A 20,871-nucleotide genomic window follows, 5' to 3' on the forward strand; every position below is an offset into this window, starting at 1 on the left:
GGTTAGGTCAGGTACAGGTTGAGTTAGGTCAGGTACAGGTTGAGTTAGGTCAGATACAGGTTGAGTTAGGTCAGATACAGGTTGAGTTAGATCAGATACAGAACAGGTTGAGTTAGGTCAGATACAGGTTGAGTTAGGTCAGATACAGAACAGGTTGAGTTAGGCCAGATACAGGTTGAGTTAGGTCAGGTACAGGTTGAGTTAGGTCAGGTACAGGTTGAGTTAGGTCAGATACTGTGAGTTAGGTCGATACAGTTGATTAGGTCAGATACAGGTTGAGTTGATCAGATACAGAACAGGTTGAGTTAGGTCAGATACAGGTTGAGTTAGGGTCAGATACAGTTGAGTTAGGTCAGATACAGGTTGAGTTAGGTCAGTACAGGTTGAGTTAGGTCAGATACAGGTTGAGTTAGGTCGATACAGGTTGAGTTAGGTCAGATACAGTTAAGTTTAGGTCAGATACAGGTTGAGTTAGGTCAGATACAGGTTGAGTTAGGTCAGTACAGTCAGTTGTTTGGGTCAGATACAGGTAGTTAGGTCTACAGGTTAGGTCAGATCAGGTTGAGTTAGGTCAGATACAGGTTGAGTTAGGTCAGGACAGGTTGAGTTAGGTCAGATACAGGTTGAGTTAGGTCAGATACAGGTTGATTAGGTCAGGTACAGGTTGAGTTAGGTCAGATACAGGTTGAGTTTAGGTCGATACAGGTTGATTAGGTCAGATACAGGTTGAGTTAGGTCAGATACATGTTGATTAGATACAGGTTGTTAGGTCAGATACAGAACAGGTTGAGTTAGGTCAGATACAGAACAGGTTGAGTTAGGTCATATACAGGTTGAGTTAGGTCAGATACAGGTTGAGTTAGGTCAGATACAGACAGGTTGAGTTAGGTCAGATACAGGTTGAGTTAGGTCAGATACAGTTGAGTTAGGTCAGATACAGGTTGAGTTAGGTCAGATACAGGTTGAGTTAGTTCAGATACAGGTTGAGTTAGGTCAGATACAGGTTGAGTTAGGTCAGATACAGAACAGGTTGAGTAGGTCAGATACAGGTTGAGTTAGGTTAGATACAGGTTGAGTTAGGTCAGATACAGGTTGAGTTAGGTCAGATACAGGTTGAGTTAGGTCAGATACAGGTTGAGTTAGGTCAGGTACAGGTTGAGTTAGGTCAGATACAGGTTGAGTTAGGTCAGATACAGGTTTGAGTTAGGTCAGATACAGGTTGAGTTAGGTCAGATACAGGTTGAGTTAGGTCAGATACAGTGGAGTTAGGTCAGATACAGGTTGGTTAGGTCAGATACAGGTTGAGTTAGGTCAGATACAGGTTGAGTAGGTCATACAGGTTGAGTTAGGTCAGATACAGGTTGAGTTAGGTTAGATACAGTTGAGTTAGGTCAGATACAGGTTGAGTTAGGTCAGATACAGGTTGAGTTAGGTCAGATACAGGTTGAGTTAGGTCAGGTACAGGTTGAGTTAGGTCAGGTACAGGTTGAGTTAGGTCAGATACAGGTTGAGTTAGGTCAGATACAGGTTGAGTTAGGTCAGATACAGGTGGAGTTAGGTCAGATACAGGTGGAGTTAGGTCAGATACAGGTGGAGTTAGGTCAGATACAGGTGGAGTTAGGTCAGATACAGGTTGAGTTAGGTCAGATACAGGTTGAGTTAGGTCAGATACAGGTTGAGTTAGGTCAGATACAGGTGGAGTTAGGTCAGATACAGGTTGAGTTAGGTCAGATACAGGTTGAGTTAGGTCAGATTTAGGTCAGATACAGGTTGAGTTAGGTCAGATACACGTTGAGTTAGGTCAGATACAGGTTAGATACAGGTTCAGTTAGGTCAGATACAGGTTGAGTTAGGTCAGATACAGGTTAGATACAGGTTGAGTTAGGTCAGATACAGGTTGAGTTAGGTCAGATACAGGTTGAGTTAGGTCAGATACAGGTTGAGTTAGGTCAGATCATTGAGTTAGGTCAGATACAGTTGAGTTAGGTCATAAGGTTGAGTTAGGTCAGATACAGGTTGAGTTAGGTCAGATACAGGTTGAGTTAGGTCAGAGACAGACAGGTTGAGTTAGGTCAGATACAGGTTGAGTTAGGTCAGATACAGGTTGAGTTAGGTCAGATACAGGTTGAGTTAGGTCAGATACAGGTTGAGTTAGGTCAGATACAGGTTGAGTTAGGTCAGATACAGGTTGAGTTAGGTCAGATACAGGTTGAGTTAGGTCAGGTACAGGTTGAGTTAGGTCAGGTACAGGTTGAGTTAGGTCAGATAACAGGTTGAGTCAGGTCAGGTACAGGTGATGTTAGGTCAGATACAGGTTGATTAGGTCAGATACAGGTTGAGTTAGGTCAGATACAGGTTGAGTTAGGTCAGATACAGGTTGAGTTGAGTCAGATACAGAACAGGTGAGTTAGGTCAGATACAGAACAGGTTGAGTTAGGTCAGATACAGGTTGAGTTAGGTCAGATACAGGTTGAGTTAGGTCAGATACAGGTTGAGTTAGGTCAGATACAGGTTGAGTTAGGTCAGATACAGGTTGAGTTAGGTCAGATACAGAACAGGTTGAGTTAGGTCAGATACAGGTTTGAGTTAGGTCAGATACAGAACAGGTTGAGTTAGGTCAGATACAGGTTGAGTTAGGTCAGATACAGGTTGAGTTAGGTCAGATACAGGTTGAGTTAGGTTAGATACAGGTGAGTTAGGTCAGATACAGGTTGAGTTAGGTCAGAGACAGGTTGAGTTAGGTCAGATACAGGTTGAGTTAGGTCAGATACAGGTTGAGTTAGGTCAGATACAGGTTGAGTTAGGTCAGATACAGTTGAGTTAGGTCAGATACAGGTTGAGTTAGGTCAGATACAGGTTTGAGTTAGGTCAGATACAGGTGGAGTTAGGTCAGATACAGGTTGAGTTAGGTCAGATACAGAACAGTTGAGTTAGGTCAGATACAGGTTGAGTTAGGTCATACAGGTTGAGTAGGTTAGATACATGGTTGAGTTAGGTCAGATACAGGTTGAGGTTAGGTCAGATACAGGTTCAGTTAGGTCAGATACAGGTTGAGTTAGGTCAGATACAGGTTGAGTTAGGTCATACAGGTTGAGTTAGGTCAGATACAGGTTGAGTTAGGTCAGATACAGGTAGTTGGTCAGATACAGGTTTGAGTTAGGTCAGATACAGGTTGAGTTAGGTCAGATACAGGTGGAGTTAGGTCAGATACAGGTTGAGTAGGTCAGATAGGTTGAGTTAGGTCAGATACAGGTTGAGTAGGTCAGATACAGGTGGGTTAGGTCAGATACAGGTTGAGTTAGGTCAATACAGGTTGAGTTAGGTCAGATTTAGGTCAGATACAGGTTGAGTTAGGTCAGATCCCGTTGAGTTAGGTCAGATACAGGTTGATACAGGTTGAGTTAGGTCAGATACAGGTTGAGTTAGGTCAGATACAGGTTGAGTTAGGTCAGATACAGGTTGAGTTAGGTCAGATACAGGTTGAGTTAGATCAGATACAGAACAGGTTGAGTTAGGTCAGATACAGGTTGAGTTAGGTCAGATACAAAACAGGTTGAGTTAGGTCAGATACAGGTTGAGTTAGGTCAGATACAGGTTAGATACAGGTTCAGTTAGGTTAGATACAGGTTGAGTTAGATCAGATACAGGTTGAGTTAGATCAGATACAGGTTGAGTTAGGTCAGGTACAGGTTGAGTTAGGTCAGATACAGGTTGAGTTAGATCAGATACAGAACAGGTTGAGTTAGGTCAGATACAGGTTGAGTAGGTCAGGTACCGGTTGAGTTAGGTCAGGTACAGGTTGAGTTAGGTCAGATAAGGTTGAGTTAGGTCAGATACAGGTTGAGTTAGATCAGATACAGAAACAGGTTGAGTTAGGTCAGATACAGGTTGGAGTTAGGTCAGATACAGAAAGGTTGAGTTAGGCCAGATACAGGTGGAGGTCAGTACAGGTTGAGTTAGGTCAGGTACAGGTTGAGTTAGGTCAGATACAGGTTGAGTTAGGTCAGATACAGGTTGAGTTAGGTCAGATACAGGTTTGAGTTAGGTCAGATCAGGTTGAGTTAGGTCCTATACAGAACAGGTTGAGTTAGGTCAGATACAGGTTGAGTTAGGTCAGATACAGGTTGAGTTAGGTCAGATTCAGGTTGAGTTAGGTCAGATACGGTTGAGTTAGGTCAGATACAGGTTGAGTTAGGTCAGATACAGGTTGAGTTAGGTCAGGTACAGGTTGAGTTAGGTCAGATACAGGTTGAGTTAGGTCAGATACAGGTTGAGTCAGGTCAGGTACAGGTTGAGTTAGGTCAGATACAGGTTGATTTAGGTCAGATACAGGTTGAGTTAGGTCAGATACAGGTTGAGTTAGGTCAGATACAGGTTGAGTTAGGTCAGATACAGAACAGGTTGAGTTAGGTCAGATACAGAACAGGTTGAGTTAGGTCAGATACAGGTTGAGTTAGGTCAGATACAGGTTGAGTTAGGTCAGATACAGGTTGAGTTAGGTCAGATACAGGTTGAGTTAGGTCAGATACAGAACAGGTTGAGTTAGGTCAGATACAGGTTGAGTTAGGTCAGATACAGAACAGGTTGAGTTAGGTCAGATACAGGTTGAGTTAGGTCAGATACAGGTTGAGTTAGGTCAGATACAGGTTGAGTTAGGTTAGATACAGGTTGAGTTAGGTCAGATACAGGTTGAGTTAGGTCAGATACAGGTTCAGTTAGGTCAGATACAGGTTGAGTTAGGTCAGATACAGGTTGAGTTAGGTCAGATACAGGTTGAGTTAGGTCAGATACAGGTTGAGTTAGGTCAGATACAGGTTGAGTTAGGTCAGATACAGGTTGAGTTAGGTCAGATACAGGTGGAGTTAGGTCAGATACAGGTTGAGTTAGGTCAGATACAGAACAGGTTGAGTTAGGTCAGATACAGGTTGAGTTAGGTCAGATACAGGTTGAGTTAGGTTAGATACAGGTTGAGTTAGGTCAGATACAGGTTGAGTTAGGTCAGATACAGGTTCAGTTAGGTCAGATACAGGTTGAGTTAGGTCAGATACAGTTGAGTTAGGTCAGATACAGGTTGAGTTAGGTCAGATACAGTTGAGTTAGGTCAGATACAGGTTGAGTTAGGTCAGATACAGGTTGAGTTAGGTCAGATACAGGTTAGTTAGGTCAGATACAGGTTGAGTTAGGTCAGATACAGGTTGAGTTAGGTCAGATACAGGTTGAGTTAGGTCAGATACAGGTGGAGTTAGGTCAGATACAGGTTGAGTTAGGTCAGATACAGAACAGGTTGAGTTAGGTCAGATACAGGTTGAGTTAGGTCAGATACAGGTTGAGTTAGGTTAGATACAGGTTGAGTTAGGTCAGATACAGGTTGAGTTAGGTCAGATACAGGTTCAGTTAGGTCAGATACAGGTTGAGTTAGGTCAGATACAGGTTGAGTTAGGTCAGATACAGGTTGAGTTTAGGTCAGATACAGGTTGAGTTAGGTCAGATACAGGTTGAGTTAGGTCAGATACAGGTGGAGTTAGGTCAGATACAGGTTGAGTTAGGTCAGATACAGGTTGAGTTAGGTCAGATACAGGTTGAGTTAGGTCAGATACAGGGGAGTTAGGTCAGATACAGGTTGAGTTAGGTCGATACAGGTTGAGTTAGGTCAGATTTAGGTCAGATACAGGTTGAGTTAGGTCAGATACACGTTGAGTTAGGTCAGATACAGGTTAGATACAGGTTGAGTTAGGTCAGATACAGGTTGAGTTAGGTCAGATACAGGTTGAGTTAGGTCAGATACAGGTTGAGTTAGGTCAGATACAGGTTGAGTTAGATCAGATACAGAACAGGTTGAGTTAGGTCAGATACAGGTTGAGTTAGGTCAGATACAAAACAGGTTGAGTTAGGTCAGATACAGGTTGAGTTAGGTCAGATACAGGTTAGATACAGGTTCAGTTAGGTTAGATACAGGTTGAGTTAGGTCAGATACAGGTTGAGTTAGGTCAGATACAGGTTCAGTTAGGTCAGATACAGGTTGAGTTAGGTCAGATACAGGTTGAGTTAGGTCAGATACAGGTTGAGTTAGGTCAGATACAGGTTGAGTTAGGTCAGATACAGGTTGAGTTAGGTCAGATACAGGTTGAGTTAGGTCAGATACAGGTTGAGTTAGGTCAGATACAGGTGGAGTTAGGTCAGATACAGGTGAGTTAGGTCAGATACAGGTTGAGTTAGGTCAGATACAGGTTGAGTTAGGTCAGATACAGGTGGAGTTAGGTCAGATACAGGTTGAGTTAGGTCAGATACAGGTTGAGTTAGGTCAGATTTAGGTCAGATACAGGTTGAGTTAGGTCAGATACACGTTGAGTTAGGTCAGATACAGGTTAGATACAGGTTGAGTTAGGTCAGATACAGGTTGAGTTAGGTCAGATACAGGTTGAGTTAGGTCAGATACAGGTTGAGTTAGGTCAGATACAGGTTGAGTTAGATCAGATACAGAACAGGTTGAGTTAGGTCAGATACAGGTTGAGTTAGGTCAGATACAAAACAGGTTGAGTTAGGTCAGATACAGGTTGAGTTAGGTCAGATACAGGTTAGATACAGGTTCAGTTAGGTTAGATACAGGTTGAGTTAGATCAGATACAGGTTGAGTTAGATCAGATACAGGTTGAGTTAGGTCAGGTACAGGTTGAGTTAGGTCAGATACAGGTTGAGTTAGATCAGATACAGAACAGGTTGAGTTAGGCCAGATACAGGTTGAGTTAGGTCAGGTACAGGTTGAGTTAGGTCAGGTACAGGTTGAGTTAGGTCAGATACAGGTTGAGTTAGGTCAGATACAGGTTGAGTTAGATCAGATACAGAACAGGTTGAGTTAGGTCAGATACAGGTTGAGTTAGGTCAGATACAGAACAGGTTGAGTTAGGCCAGATACAGGTTGAGTTAGGTCAGGTACAGGTTGAGTTAGGTCAGGTACAGGTTGAGTTAGGTCAGATACAGGTTGAGTTAGGTCAGATACAGGTTGAGTTAGGTCAGATACAGGTTGAGTTAGGTCAGATACAGGTTGAGTTAGGTCAGATACAGAACAGGTTGAGTAGGTCAGATACAGGTTGAGTTAGGTCAGATACAGGTTGAGTTAGGTCAGATACAGGTTGAGTTAGGTCAGTACAGGTTGAGTTAGGTCAGATACAGGTTGAGTTAGGTCAGATACAGGTTGAGTTAGGTCAGGTACAGGTTGAGTTAGGTCAGATACAGGTTGAGTTAGGTCAGATACAGGTTGAGTCAGGTCAGGTACAGGTTGAGTTAGGTCAGTATACAGGTTGAGTTTAGGTCAGATACAGGTTGAGTTAGGTCAGAAGGTTGAGTTAGGTCAGATACAGGTTGAGTTAGGTCAGATACAGAACAGGTTGAGTTAGGTCAGATACAGAACAGGTTGAGTTAGGTCAGACAGGTTGAGTTAGGTCAGATACAGGTTGAGTTAGGTCAGATACAGGTTGAGTTAGGTCAGATACAGGTTGAGTTAGGTCAGATACAGAACAGGTTGAGTTAGGTCAGATACAGGTTGAGTTAGGTCAGATACAGAACAGGTTGAGTTAGGTCAGATACAGGTGAGTTAGGTCAGATACAGGTTGAGTAGGTCAGATACAGGTTGAGTTAGGTTAGATACAGGTTGAGTTAGGTCAGATACAGGTTGAGTTAGGTCAGATACAGGTTCAGTTAGGTCAGATACAGGTTGAGTTAGGTCAGATACAGGTTGAGTTAGGTCAGATACAGGTTGAGTTAGGTCAGATACAGGTTGAGTTAGGTCAGATACAGGTTGAGTTAGGTCAGATACAGGTGAGTTAGGTCAGATACAGGTGGAGTTAGGTCAGATACAGGTTGAGTTAGGTCAGATACAGAACAGGTTGAGTTAGGTCAGATACAGGTTGAGTTAGGTCAGATACAGGTTGAGTTAGGTTAGATACAGGTTGAGTTAGGTCAGATACAGGTTGAGTTAGGTCAGATACAGGTTCAGTTAGGTCAGACTTACAGGTGAGTTAGGTCAGATACAGGTTGAGTTAGGTCAGATACAGGTTGAGTTAGGTCAGATACAGGTTGAGTTAGGTCAGATACAGGTTGAGTTAGGTCAGATACAGGTGGAGTTAGGTCAGATACAGGTTGAGTTAGGTCAGATACAGGTTGAGTTAGGTCAGATACAGGTTGAGTTAGGTCAGATACAGGTGGAGTTAGGTCAGATACAGGTTGAGTTAGGTCAGATACAGGTTGAGTTAGGTCAGATTTAGGTCAGATACAGGTTGAGTTAGGTCAGATACACGTTGAGTTAGGTCAGATACAGGTTAGATACAGGTTGAGTTAGGTCAGATACAGGTTGAGTTAGGTCAGATACAGGTTGAGTTAGGTCAGATACAGGTTGAGTTAGGTCAGATACAGGTTGAGTTAGATCAGATACAGAACAGGTTGAGTTAGGTCAGATACAGGTTGAGTTAGGTCAGATACAAAACAGGTTGAGTTAGGTCAGATACAGGTTGAGTTAGGTCAGATACAGGTTAGATACAGGTTCAGTTAGGTTAGATACAGGTTGAGTTAGATCAGATACAGGTTGAGTTAGATCAGATACAGGTTGAGTTAGGTCAGGTACAGGTTGAGTTAGGTCAGATACAGGTTGAGTTAGATCAGATACAGAACAGGTTGAGTTAGGCCAGATACAGGTTGAGTTAGGTCAGGTACAGGTTGAGTTAGGTCAGGTACAGGTGAGTTAGGTTCAGATACAGGTTGAGTTAGGTCAGATACAGGTTGAGTTAGATCAGATACAGAACAGGTTGAGTTAGGTTCAGATACAGGTTGAGTTAGGTCAGATTACAGAAACAGGTTGAGTTAGGCCAGATTACAGGTTGAGTTAGGTCAGGTACAGGTTGAGTTAGGTCAGGTACAGGTTGAGTTAGGTCAGGTACAGGTTGAGTAGGTCAGATACAGGTTGAGGTAGGTCAGATACAGGTTGAGTTAGATCAGATACAGAACAGGTTGAGTTAGGTCAGATACAGGTTGAGTTAGGTCAGATACAGAACAGGTTGAGTTAGGTCAGATACAGGTTGAGTTAGGTCAGATACAGGTTGAGTTAGGTCAGATACAGGTTAAGTTAGGTCAGATACAGGTTGAGTTAGGTCAGATACAGGTTGAGTTAGGTCAGATACAGGTTGAGTTAGGTCAGATACAGGTTGAGTTAGGTCAGATACAGGTTAAGTTAGGTCAGATACAGGTTGAGTTAGGTCAGATACAGGTTTGAGTTAGGTCAGATTACAGGTTGAGTTAGGTCAGGTACAGGTTTAAGTAGGTCAGATACAGGTTGAGTTAGGTCAGATACAGGTTGAGTTTAGGTCAGATACAGGTTGAGTTAGGTCAGATACAGGTTGAGTTAGGTCAGGTACAGGTTGAGTTAGGTCAGGATACAGGTTGAGTTAGGTCAGGTACAGGTTGAGTTAGGTCAGATACAGTTGAGTTCAGGTCAGATACAGGTTAGTTAGGTCAGATACAGGTTGAGTTAGGTCAGATACAGGTGAGTTAGGTCAGATACAGGTTGAGTTAGGTCAGATACAGGTTGAGTTAGGTCAGATACAGGTTGAGTTAGGTCAGATACAGGTTGAGTTAGGTCAGATACAGGTTGTAAGTTAGGTAAGATACAGGTTGAGTTAGGTCAGATACAGGTTAAGTTAGGTCAGATACAGGTTGAGTTAGGTCAGATACAGGTTGAGTTAGGTCAGATACAGGTTAAGTTAGGTCAGATACAGGTTGAGTTAGGTCATATACAGAACAGGTTGAGTTAGGTCAGATACAGGTTGAGTTAGGTCAGATACAGGTTGAGTTAGGTCAGATACAGGTTGAGTTAGGTCAGATACAGGTTGAGTTAGGTCAGATACAGGTTGAGTTAGGTCAGATACAGGTTGAGTTAGGTCAGATACAGGTTGAGTTAGATACAGAACAGGTTGAGTTAGGTCAGATACAGGTTGAGTTAGGTCAGATACAGGTTGAGTCAGGTCAGATACAGAACAGGTTGAGTTAGGTCAGATACAGGTTGAGTTAGGTCAGGTACAGGTTGAGTTAGGTCAGATACAGGTTGAGTTAGGTCAGATACAGAGCAGGTTGAGTTAGGTCAGATACAGGTTGAGTTAGGTCAGATACAGGTTGAGTTAGGTCAGATACAGGTTGAGTTAGGTCAGATACAGGTTGAGTTAGGTCAGATACAGGTTGAGTCAGGTCAGATACAGAACAGGTTGAGTTAGGTCAGATACAGGTTGAGTTAGGTCAGATACAGAACAGGTTGAGTTAGGTCAGATACAGGTTGAGTTAGGTCAGATACAGGTTGAGTTAGGTCAGATACAGGTTAGATACAGGTTGAGTTAGGTCAGATACAGGTTGAGTTAGGTCAGATACAGGTTGAGTTAGGTCAGATACAGAACAGGTTGAGTTAGGCCAGATACAGGTTGAGTTAGGTCAGATACAGGTTGAGTTAGATCAGATACAGAACAGGTTGAGTTAGGTCAGATACAGGTTGACTTAGGTCAGATACAGGTTAGATACAGGTTCAGTTAGGTTAGATACAGGTTGAGTTAGATCAGATACAGGTTGAGTTAGATCAGATACAGGTTGAGTTAGGTCAGGTACAGGTTGAGTTAGGTCAGATACAGGTTGAGTTAGATCAGATACAGAACAGGTTGAGTTAGGCCAGATACAGGTTGAGTTAGGTCAGATACAGGTTGAGTTAGATACAGAACAGGTTGAGTTAGGTCAGATACAGGTTGAGTTAGGTCAGATACAGGTTGAGTTAGGTCAGATACAGGTTGAGTCAGGTCAGATACAGAACAGGTTGAGTTAGGTCAGATACAGGTTGAGTTAGGTCAGGTACAGGTTGAGTTAGGTCAGGTACAGGTTGAGTTAGGTCAGATACAGGTTGAGTTAGGTCAGATACAGGTTGAGTTAGGTCAGATACAGAGCAGGTTGAGTTAGGTCAGATACAGGTTGAGTTAGGTCAGATACAGGTTGAGTTAGGTCAGATACAGGTTGAGTCAGGTCAGATACAGAACAGGTTGAGTTAGGTCAGATACAGGTTGAGTTAGGTCAGATACAGAACAGGTTGAGTTAGGTCAGATACAGGTTGAGTTAGGTCAGATACAGGTTGAGTTAGGTCAGATACAGGTTAGATACAGGTTGAGTTAGGTCAGATACAGGTTGAGTTTGGTCAGATACAGGTTGAGTTAGGTCAGATACAGGTTGAGTTAGATCAGATACAGAACAGGTTGAGTTAGGCCAGATACAGGTTGAGTTAGGTCAGATACAGGTTGAGTTAGATCAGATACAGAACAGGTTGAGTTAGGTCAGATACAGGTTGACTTAGGTCAGATACAGGTTAGATACAGGTTCAGTTAGGTTAGATACAGGTTGAGTTAGATCAGATACAGGTTGAGTTAGATCAGATACAGGTTGAGTTAGGTCAGGTACAGGTTGAGTTAGGTCAGATACAGGTTGAGTTAGATCAGATACAGAACAGGTTGAGTTAGGCCAGATACAGGTTGAGTTAGGTCAGGTACAGGTTGAGTTAGGTCAGGTACAGGTTGAGTTAGGTCAGATACAGGTTGAGTTAGGTCAGATACAGGTTGAGTTAGATCAGATACAGAACAGGTTGAGTTAGGTCAGATACAGGTTGAGTTAGGTCAGATACAGAACAGGTTGATTTAGGCCAGATACAGGTTGAGTTAGGTCAGGTACAGGTTGAGTTAGGTCAGGTACAGGTTGAGTTAGGTCAGATACAGGTTGAGTTAGGTCAGATACAGGTTGAGTTAGATCAGATACAGAACAGGTTGAGTTAGGTCAGATACAGGTTGAGTTAGGTCAGATACAGGTTGAGTTAGGTCAGATACAGGTTGAGTTAGGTCAGATACAGGTTGAGTTAGATCAGATACAGAACAGGTTGAGTTAGGTCAGATACAGGTTGAGTTAGGTCAGATACAGGTTGAGTTAGGTCAGATACAGGTGAGTTAGGTCAGATACAGGTTGAGTTAGGTCAGATACAGGTTGAGTTAGGTCAGATACAGGTTGAGTTAGGTCAGATACAGGTTAAGTTAGGTCAGATACAGGTTGAGTTAGGTCAGATACAGGTTGAGTTAGGTCAGATACAGGTTGAGTTAGGTCAGATACAGGTTGAGTTAGGTGAGATACAGGTTAAGTTAGGTCAGATACAGGTTGAGTTAGGTCAGATACAGGTTGAGTTAGGTCAGATACAGGTTGAGTTAGGTCAGGTACAGGTTGAGTTAGGTCAGATACAGGTTGAGTTAGGTCAGATACAGGTTGAGTTAGGTCAGATACAGGTTGAGTTAGGTCAGATACAGGTTGAGTTAGGTCAGATACAGGTTGAGTTAGGTCAGATACAGGTTGAGTTAGGTCAGATACGGTTGAGTTAGGTCAGATACAGGTTGAGTTAGGTCAGATACAGGTTGAGTTAGGTCAGATACAGGTAGGTTAGGTTAGGTCAGAGACAGGTTGAGTTAGTTGGAGTTAGTTGTCAGATACAGGTTGAGTTACAGGTTGAGTTAGGTCAGATACAGGTTGAGTTAGGTCAGATACAGGTTGAGTTAGGTCAGATACAGGTTGAGTTAGGTCAGATACAGGTTGAGTTAGGTCAGATACAGGTTGAGTTAGGTCAGATACAGGTTGAGTTAGGTCAGATACAGGTTGAGTTAGGTCAGATACAGGTTGAGTTAGGTCAGGTACAGGTTAAGTTAGGTCAGATACAGGTTGAGTTAGGTCAGATACAGGTTGAGTTAGGTCAGATACAGGTTGAGTTAGGTCAGGTACAGGTTGAGTTAGGTCAGGTACAGGTTGAGTTAGGTCAGGTACAGGTTGAGTTAGGTCAGGTACAGGTTGAGTTAGGTCAGATACAGGTTGAGTTAGGTCAGATACAGGTTGAGTTAGGTCAGATACAGGTTGAGTTAGGTCAGATACAGGTTGAGTTAGGTCAGATACAGGTTGAGTTAGGTCAGATACAGGTTGAGTTAGGTCAGATACAGGTTGAGTTAGGTCAGATACAGGTTGAGTTAGGTCAGATACAGGTTGAGTTAGGTCAGATACAGGTTGAGTTAGGTCAGATACAGGTTAAGTTAGGTCAGATACAGGTTGAGTTAGGTCATATACAGGTTGAGTTAGGTCAGATACAGGTTAGATACAGGTTCAGTTAGGTTAGATACAGGTTGAGTTAGGTCAGATACAGGTTGAGTTAGGTCAGATACAGGTTGAGTTAGGTCAGATACAGGTTGAGTTAGGTCAGATACAGGTTGAGTTAGGTCAGGTACAGGTTGAGTTAGGTCAGATACAGGTTGGGTTAGGTCAGATACAAGTTGAGTTAGGTCAGATACAGGTTGAGTTAGGTCAGATACAGAACAGGTTGAGTTAGGTCAGGTACAGGTTGAGTTAGGTCAGGTACAGGTTGAGTTAGGTCAGATACAGGTTCAGTTAGGTCAGATACAGGTTGAGTTAGGTCAGATACAGGTTGAGTTAGGTCAGATACAGGTTGAGTTAGGTCAGGTACAGGTTGAGTTAGGTCAGGTACAGGTTGAGTTAGGTCAGATACAGGTTAAGTTAGGTCAGATACAGGTTAAGTTAGGTCAGATACAGGTTGAGTTAGGTCAGGTACAGGTTGAGTTAGGTCAGGTACAGGTTGAGTTAGGTCAGGTACAGGTTGAGTTAGGTCAGGTACAGGTTGAGTTAGGTCAGATACAGGTTGAGTTAGGTCAGATACAGGTTGAGTTAGGTCAGATACAGGTTGAGTTAGGTCAGGTACAAGTTGAGTTAGGTCAGATAGAGAACAGTTTACATAGTATAGAGTGCAGTGATGTGTCCTGTAAGCAGCATTGTTGGCAAATCTGATGGCCGAATGGTAAAGAACATCTAGCCGCTCGAGAGCCCCCTTACCTGCCGATCTATAAATTATTTCTCTGTAATCGAGCATGGGAAGGATGGTCATCTGAATCAGGGTTAATTTGGCAGCTGGGGTGAAAGAGGAGCGATTACGATAGAGGAAACCAAGTCTAGATTTAACTTTAGCCTGCAGCTTTGATATGGGCTGAGATAAGGACATTGTACCGTCTAGCCATACTCCCAAGTACTTGCATGAGGTGACTCCCTCCAGCTCTAAACCCTCAGAGGTAGTAATCACACCTGTGGGGAGAGGGGCATTCTTCTTACCAAACCACATGACCTTTGTTTTGGAGGTTTTCAGAACAGGGTTAAGGGTAGAGAAAGCTTGTTGGACACTAAGAAGCTTTGTTGTAGAGCATTTAACACAGAATCCAGGGAGGGGCCAGCCGAGTATAAGACTGTATCATCTGCATATAAATGGATGAGAGAGAGCTTCCTACTGCTTGAGCTGTGTTGTTGATGTAAATTGAGAAGAGCGTGGGGCCTAGGATCGAGCCTTGGGGTACTCCCTTGATGACAGGCAGTGGCTGAGACAGCAGATTTTTCTGACTTTATACACTGCACTCTTTGAGAAAGGTAGTTAGCAAACCAGGCCAAGGACCCCTCAGAGACACCAATACTCCTTAGCCAGCCCACGAGAATGGAATGGTCTACCGTATCAAAAGCTTTGGCCAAGTCAATAAAAATAGCAGCACAATATTGCTTAGAATCAAGGGCAATGGTGACATCATTGAGGACCTTTAAATTTGCAGTGACACATCCATAACCTGAGCCAGATTGCATACCAGAGAGAATACTATAGACATCAAGAAAGCTAGTCAGTTGATTATCGACACGTTTTTCCAACACTTTTGATAAACAGGGAAAAATAGAAATAGGTCTATAACAGTTAGGATCAGCTTGATCTCCCCCTTTAAATAAAGGATGAACCGTGGCTGCCTTCCAAGCAATGGGAACCTCCCCAGAAAGGAGAGACAGGTTAAAAAGGTTGGAGATAGGCTTGGCAATGATAGGGGCAGCAACCTTAAAGAAGAAAGGGTCTAAACCATCTGACCCAGATGGTTTTTTGGGGTCTAGTTTCAGGAGCTCCTTTAGCACCTCGGACTCAGTGACCGCCTGCAGGGATAAACTTTGTAGCGGGGCAGGGGAAAAAGAGGGAGAAGCATCGGGATAGCCGTGTTAGAAAGGGTGGGAGATGAGGAAATGTTGGACGGGCAAGGAGGCATGGCTGAGTCAAATAGGAATCCTGACTTCATGAAGTGGTGATTTAAGAGCTCAGCCATGTGCTTCTTGTCAGTAACAACCACATCATCAACATTAAGGGACATGGGCAGCTGTGAGGAGGAGGGTTTATTCTCCAGGTCTTGAACCGTTTTCCAGAACTTCTTGGGGTTAGACCCACAGAGAGAGAACTGCTCCTTAAAGTAACTAACTTTGGCCTTCCAGATAGCCTGAGTGCACTTATTTCTCGTTTGCCTGAACGAGAGCCAGTCAGCCTGAGGCAGGTAGGGTACAGGCCAGTGCTGATGGAGGACGATAGCACCCAGGAAGAGTCAACAAAGAGCTAATTGAAAGTTGAATACTTAAAACCAGCAAATCAAATTGTTTGGGTGCAGACTTGGTGGAGACAACCGAGCACTGAAGGTGATCCTTGGTAAAGATTACCACTCCCCCACCTTTGGAAGATCTGTCTTGCTGAAAATGGATATAACCAGAAAGGTTAACATCACTATTCAAAACACTCTTCCTTAACCACGTCTCAGTAATGACCAACACATCTGGATTGGAGCTGTGAACCCACACTTTCAATTGATCCATTTTAGGTAATAAGCTTCTAGTGTTAATGTGCAGAAAACCCAGGCTTTTACAAGAGCAGAAATCAGTGAAGCAGATATCAGAGCACAAGTCAGAATTGGGACTAGCAACAGTAGATGTGCCAGGGTGAACATGCACATTTCCAGATATCATCAGCAGTAATACAATCAGGGCACGGCAGAGGACAGGGAGAGCTCTGCAGTGCTGATTTATAACATCTGAATGTGCATCAAATGGCAATAAGATCATATTGTACAGAAATGTCATCAGGTAACATGAATACAAAGCCGGCGAGAGGTGGTTAGAATAGGATGGGAGGCCAAAAGTCTGTGTAACCAATAGACAGTCAGAGTCCTGAGTGTGGGAACAAACACAGTCTGTCCCACGGTTCGCTAAAGAAAGTTTGTAGTCAACAAAGCATGAAGGAGTCATGAGGCAAATAGCATAAAGACTTGGGGCTAGCTATTGTAAGTTCAGAGTCACTCACCCCAACAGTGTGCTGGAGGCGAGTGAAAGCTCGGGAGAGAGAGAGGGGGGAGTGTGGGGAAGGTACCTGTACCAGACGGGGGAGACAGGCCAGGGCAGACGGTGAACAGACAGGGGGGAGACAGGTCAGGGCAGACGGTGAACAGAGAGGGGGAGACAGGCCAGGGCAGACGGTGAACAGACAGGGGGGAGACAGGTCAGGGCAGACGGTGAACAGAGAGGGGGGAGTGTGGTGGAGGTACCTGTACCAGACAGGGGGAGACAGGCCAGGGCAGACGGTGAACAGATCGCCAGGTGAAATCAGTGCCATGCCAGTGAACAGCAGGAGGGGGCTTCTGATGACACTTGGTTGGCCCAAAGGCCTTTTCCTTCACACCTTAGAGCCGATTGAATTTCTATCTGGTTTGTCTTTGCAAACCTGGGAGCCTTAACTCAGCGTTCAGTCCCCATAAAGTAGAATATATAATTGTCATGTACTTTATTTTTCATGTTATTTTTATTTTTTCTTCTTCTTGTCTTTCAAAATAGCATCAGACCCAACACTACTCACTCAGTTCCAGGTTGGAATGGTGTCCTCAGGTCTCTGCTGTTTGTTGACTAGAACACCCTCCGTATAGCGTGGGAAATAAAACAGGAAGCAGTAATCTCTCTCTTTGGTCAAAATTAGGTTGTTAGAAAATGTTAGATACAGAATAGTTATGTAAGATACTGAATAGTTAGTTAAGATACAGAATAGTTTGTAAAGTTAGGTAAAATACAGACTAGTTAAGTTAGGTAAGCTACATCATGATTAGTTAAGATACATCATGGTTAGTTAATATACATCATAGTTAGTTAAGATACATCATAGTTAGTTAATATACATCATGATTAGTTAAGATACATCATAGTTAGTTAATATACATCATAGTTAGTTAATACACATCATAGTTAGTTAATATACATCATAGTTAGTTAATATACATCATGGTTAGTTAAGATACATCATAGTTAGGTAAGTTAGATACATCATAGTTAGGTAAGTTAGATACATCATAGTTAGGTAGGTTAGATACAGAATAGTTAGGTAGGTTAGATACAGAATAGTTAGGTAGGTTAGATACATCATAGTTAGGTAAGTTAGATACATCATAGTTAGGTAAGTTAGATACATCATAGTTAGGTAGGTTAGATACAGAATAGTTAGGTAGGTTAGATACATCATAGTTAGGTAAGTTAGATACATCATAGTTAGGTAAGTTAGATACATCATAGTTAGGTAGGTTAGATACAGAATAGTTAGGTAGGTTAGATACATCATAGTTAGGTAGGTTAGATACATCATAGTTAGGTAGGTTAGATACATCATAGTTAGGTAGGTTAGATACATCATAGTTAGGTAGGTTAGATACATAATAGTTAGTTAAGTAAGGTTAGGTTAGATATATAATAGTTTGAGTTGAAAATCAAAGCACAGAATAGATTGAGTCAAGGCTGTCTTGGCATGCTTTAAAAACACATGGACCAAAGTCAACATGATCATGATGGATAAATGTAACAATAAACCCAATTCGAGCTGGATGCTGTTTCAAAGAAGATGCAAATCATTCTGTTCTATTAAAGCTTGAGAAGCCGAGATATCCAGCAGGGGGAGAAGAAGAAAAAAAAAGTTGTATAACGGTAAAGTGATTAAACCAGTACGGATCATAGTAATCAGCTAAACTAACACTGTGGTTTTACTCACAATTAGAATACTGGAATTGTTCAAAGCTTCTAGAACCCAGACCCAGCCAACCATCTCAGTCCTCACAAACTATGTCATATCCACAACATTCCACCCATAAGCATTCACATCTGCCTGGGAGTCCTGCTGGTTGGTTGGGGGGGGGTCCCAAATGCTACCCTATTCCCTATAAGGTGTAGAGAGAGGACTCTGGTCAAAAGTAGTTCCCTACAGCGTATAAGGGTGTAGGGTTCCATTTGGGATGCGGTCTTGCTCTGTTGTGTCATTATAGCTGGATAACATGGGATGGGTTCTGGAAGAAAGCTTAGTTCGGAGTGAACGGAAGACATTAGTCGGCTTCAGTTTCGTGGAAACTTGTACGCCAAAGTGTTCCGGTTGGAATGTCTGTAGTCATTCCAAAGGGTCCTGGTCCCTCTAAAGAGTGGAAGTAGCTGCAGCTCAAACACTAACACATGGACTGGTAGATGATATACAGCCAGGTCATAGAAACTAAGATCAGATCTTCACCTGGTGGATATACAGGTAAGGTCAGATCTTCACCTGGTGGATATACAGGTAAGGTCAGATCTTCACCTGGTGGATATACAGGTAAGGTCAGATCAGACCACATCTTCACCTGGTGGATATACAGGTAAGGTCAGATTAGAGCACATCTTCACCTGGTGGATATACAGGTAAGGTCAGATTAGAGCACATCTTCACCTGGTGGATATACAGGTAAGGTCAGATCAGAGCATATCTTCACCTGGTGGATACACAGCAAGTATGATGAATTGGCATTTTGACTCAAACGTTTGTAGTTATAAAACTCTTTGGGTGCCGGGTCCAAAAGACATCTACTTAAAGAAGGTAAAAAAAATATATATACCACCTCTTCTATAGGACCTGGTAGATAGATAATCACAGACCACCTCTTCTATAGGACCTGGTAGATGGATAATCACAGACCCCCTCTTCTATAGGACCTGGTAGATGGATAATCACAGACCACCTCTTCTATAGGACCTGGTAGATGGATAATCACAGACCACCTCTTCTATAGGACCTGGTAGATGGATAATCACAGACCACCTCTTCTATAGGACCTGGTAGATGGATAATCACAGACCACCTCTTCTATAGGACCTGGTAGATGGATAATCACAGACCCCCTCTTCTATAGGACCTGGTAGATGGATAATCACAGACCACCTCTTCTATAGGACCTGGTAGATGGATAATCACAGACCACCTCTTCTATAGGACCTGGTAGATGGATAATCACAGACCCCCTCTTCTATAGGACCTGGTAGATGGATAATCACAGACCACCTCTTCTATAGGACCTGGTAGATGGATAATCACAGACCCCCTCTTCTATAGGACCTGGTAGATGGATAATCACAGACCCCCTCTTCTATAGGACCTGGTAGATAGATAATCACAGACCCCCTCTTCTATAGGACCTGGTAGATGGATAATCACAGACCCCCTCTTCTATAGGACCTGGTAGATGGATAATCACAGACCCCCTCTTCTATAGGACCTGGTAGATAGATCATCACAGACCCCCTCTTCTATAGGACCTGGTAGATGGATAATCACAGACCCCCTCTTCTATAGGACCTGGTAGATGGATAATCACAGGTTATCACAGACCCCCTCTTCTATAGGACCTGGTAGATGGATAATCACAGACCCCCTCTTCTATAGGACCTGGTAGATGGATAATCACAGACCACCTCTTCTACAGGACCTGGTAGATGGATAATCACAGACCACCTCTTCTATAGGACCTGGTAGATGGATAATCACAGACCCCCTCTTCTATAGGACCTGGTAGATGGATAATCACAGACCACCTCTTCTATAGGACCTGGTAGATAGATAATCACAGACCACCTCTTCTACAGGACCTGGTAGATGGATAATCACAGACCACCTCTTCTATAGGACCTGGTAGATGGATAATCACAGACCCCCTCTTCTATAGGACCTGGTAGATGGATAATCACAGACCACCTCTTTTTCTCTGATGGACTGGAGACCCTGGTAGATAGATAGTCATCCGTTATCGCAGTAGACCACACCATCTGGAGACCCTAGTAGATAGATACTCCCGTTCAAAAGTTTGGGGTCACTTAGAAATGTCTTTGTTTTTGAAAGAAAAACTACTTTTTCGTCCATTAAAATAACATGAAATTGATAAGAAGTACAGTGTAGACATTGTTAATGTTGTAAATGACTATTGTAGCTGGAAACGGCTGATTTTTAATGGAATATCTACATAGGCGTTCAGAGGCCCATTATCAGCAACCATCACTCCTGTGTTCCAATGGCACGTTGTGTTAGATACTCCAAGTTTATCATTTTAAAAGGTTAATTGATCATTAGAAAACCCTTTTGCAATTATGTTAGCACAGCTGAAAACTGTTGTCCTGATTTTAAAGAAGCAATACAACTGGCCTTCTTTAGACTAGTTGAGTATCTGGAGCGTCAGCATTTGTGAGTTCGATTACAGGCTCAAAATGGCCACAAACAAAGAACTTTCTTCTGAAACTCGTCAGTCTATTCTTGTTCTGTGAAATGAAGGCTATTCCATGTGAGAAATTGCCAAGAAACTGAAGATCTCGTACAACGCTGTGTACTACTCCCTTCACGGAACAGCGCAAACTGGCTCTAACCAGAATAGAAAGAGGAGTGGGAGGCCCCGGTGCACAACTGAGCAAGAGGACAAGTACATTAGAGAGTCTAATTTGAGAAACAGACGCCTCACAAGTCCTCAACTGGCAGCTTCATTAAATAGTACCCGCAAAACACCAGTCTCAACGTCACCAGTGAAGAGGCGACTCCGGGATGCTGGCCTTCTAGGCAGAGTTCCTCTGTCCAGTGTCTGTGTTGTTTTGCCCGTCTTAATCTTTTAT

General features: G+C 43.0%; 1 long non-coding RNA gene across 1 annotated transcript; it reads left to right on the forward strand.

Annotated features, from left to right (window-relative positions):
* The first annotated feature begins 131 nt into the window (after window positions 1–131).
* On the forward strand, window positions 132–10,041 carry LOC115149925 (uncharacterized). Its single transcript, XR_003867000.1, has 3 exons — window positions 132–153; window positions 2,230–2,260; window positions 9,990–10,041. It is a non-coding gene; the product is annotated as an uncharacterized LOC115149925 (long non-coding RNA).
* Window positions 10,042–20,871: the final 10,830 nt, after the last annotated feature.

The sequence above is a fragment of the Salmo trutta genome, chromosome 16 (genome assembly GCF_901001165.1).
Source record: "Salmo trutta chromosome 16, fSalTru1.1, whole genome shotgun sequence".
Lineage (NCBI taxonomy): Eukaryota > Metazoa > Chordata > Actinopteri > Salmoniformes > Salmonidae > Salmo > Salmo trutta.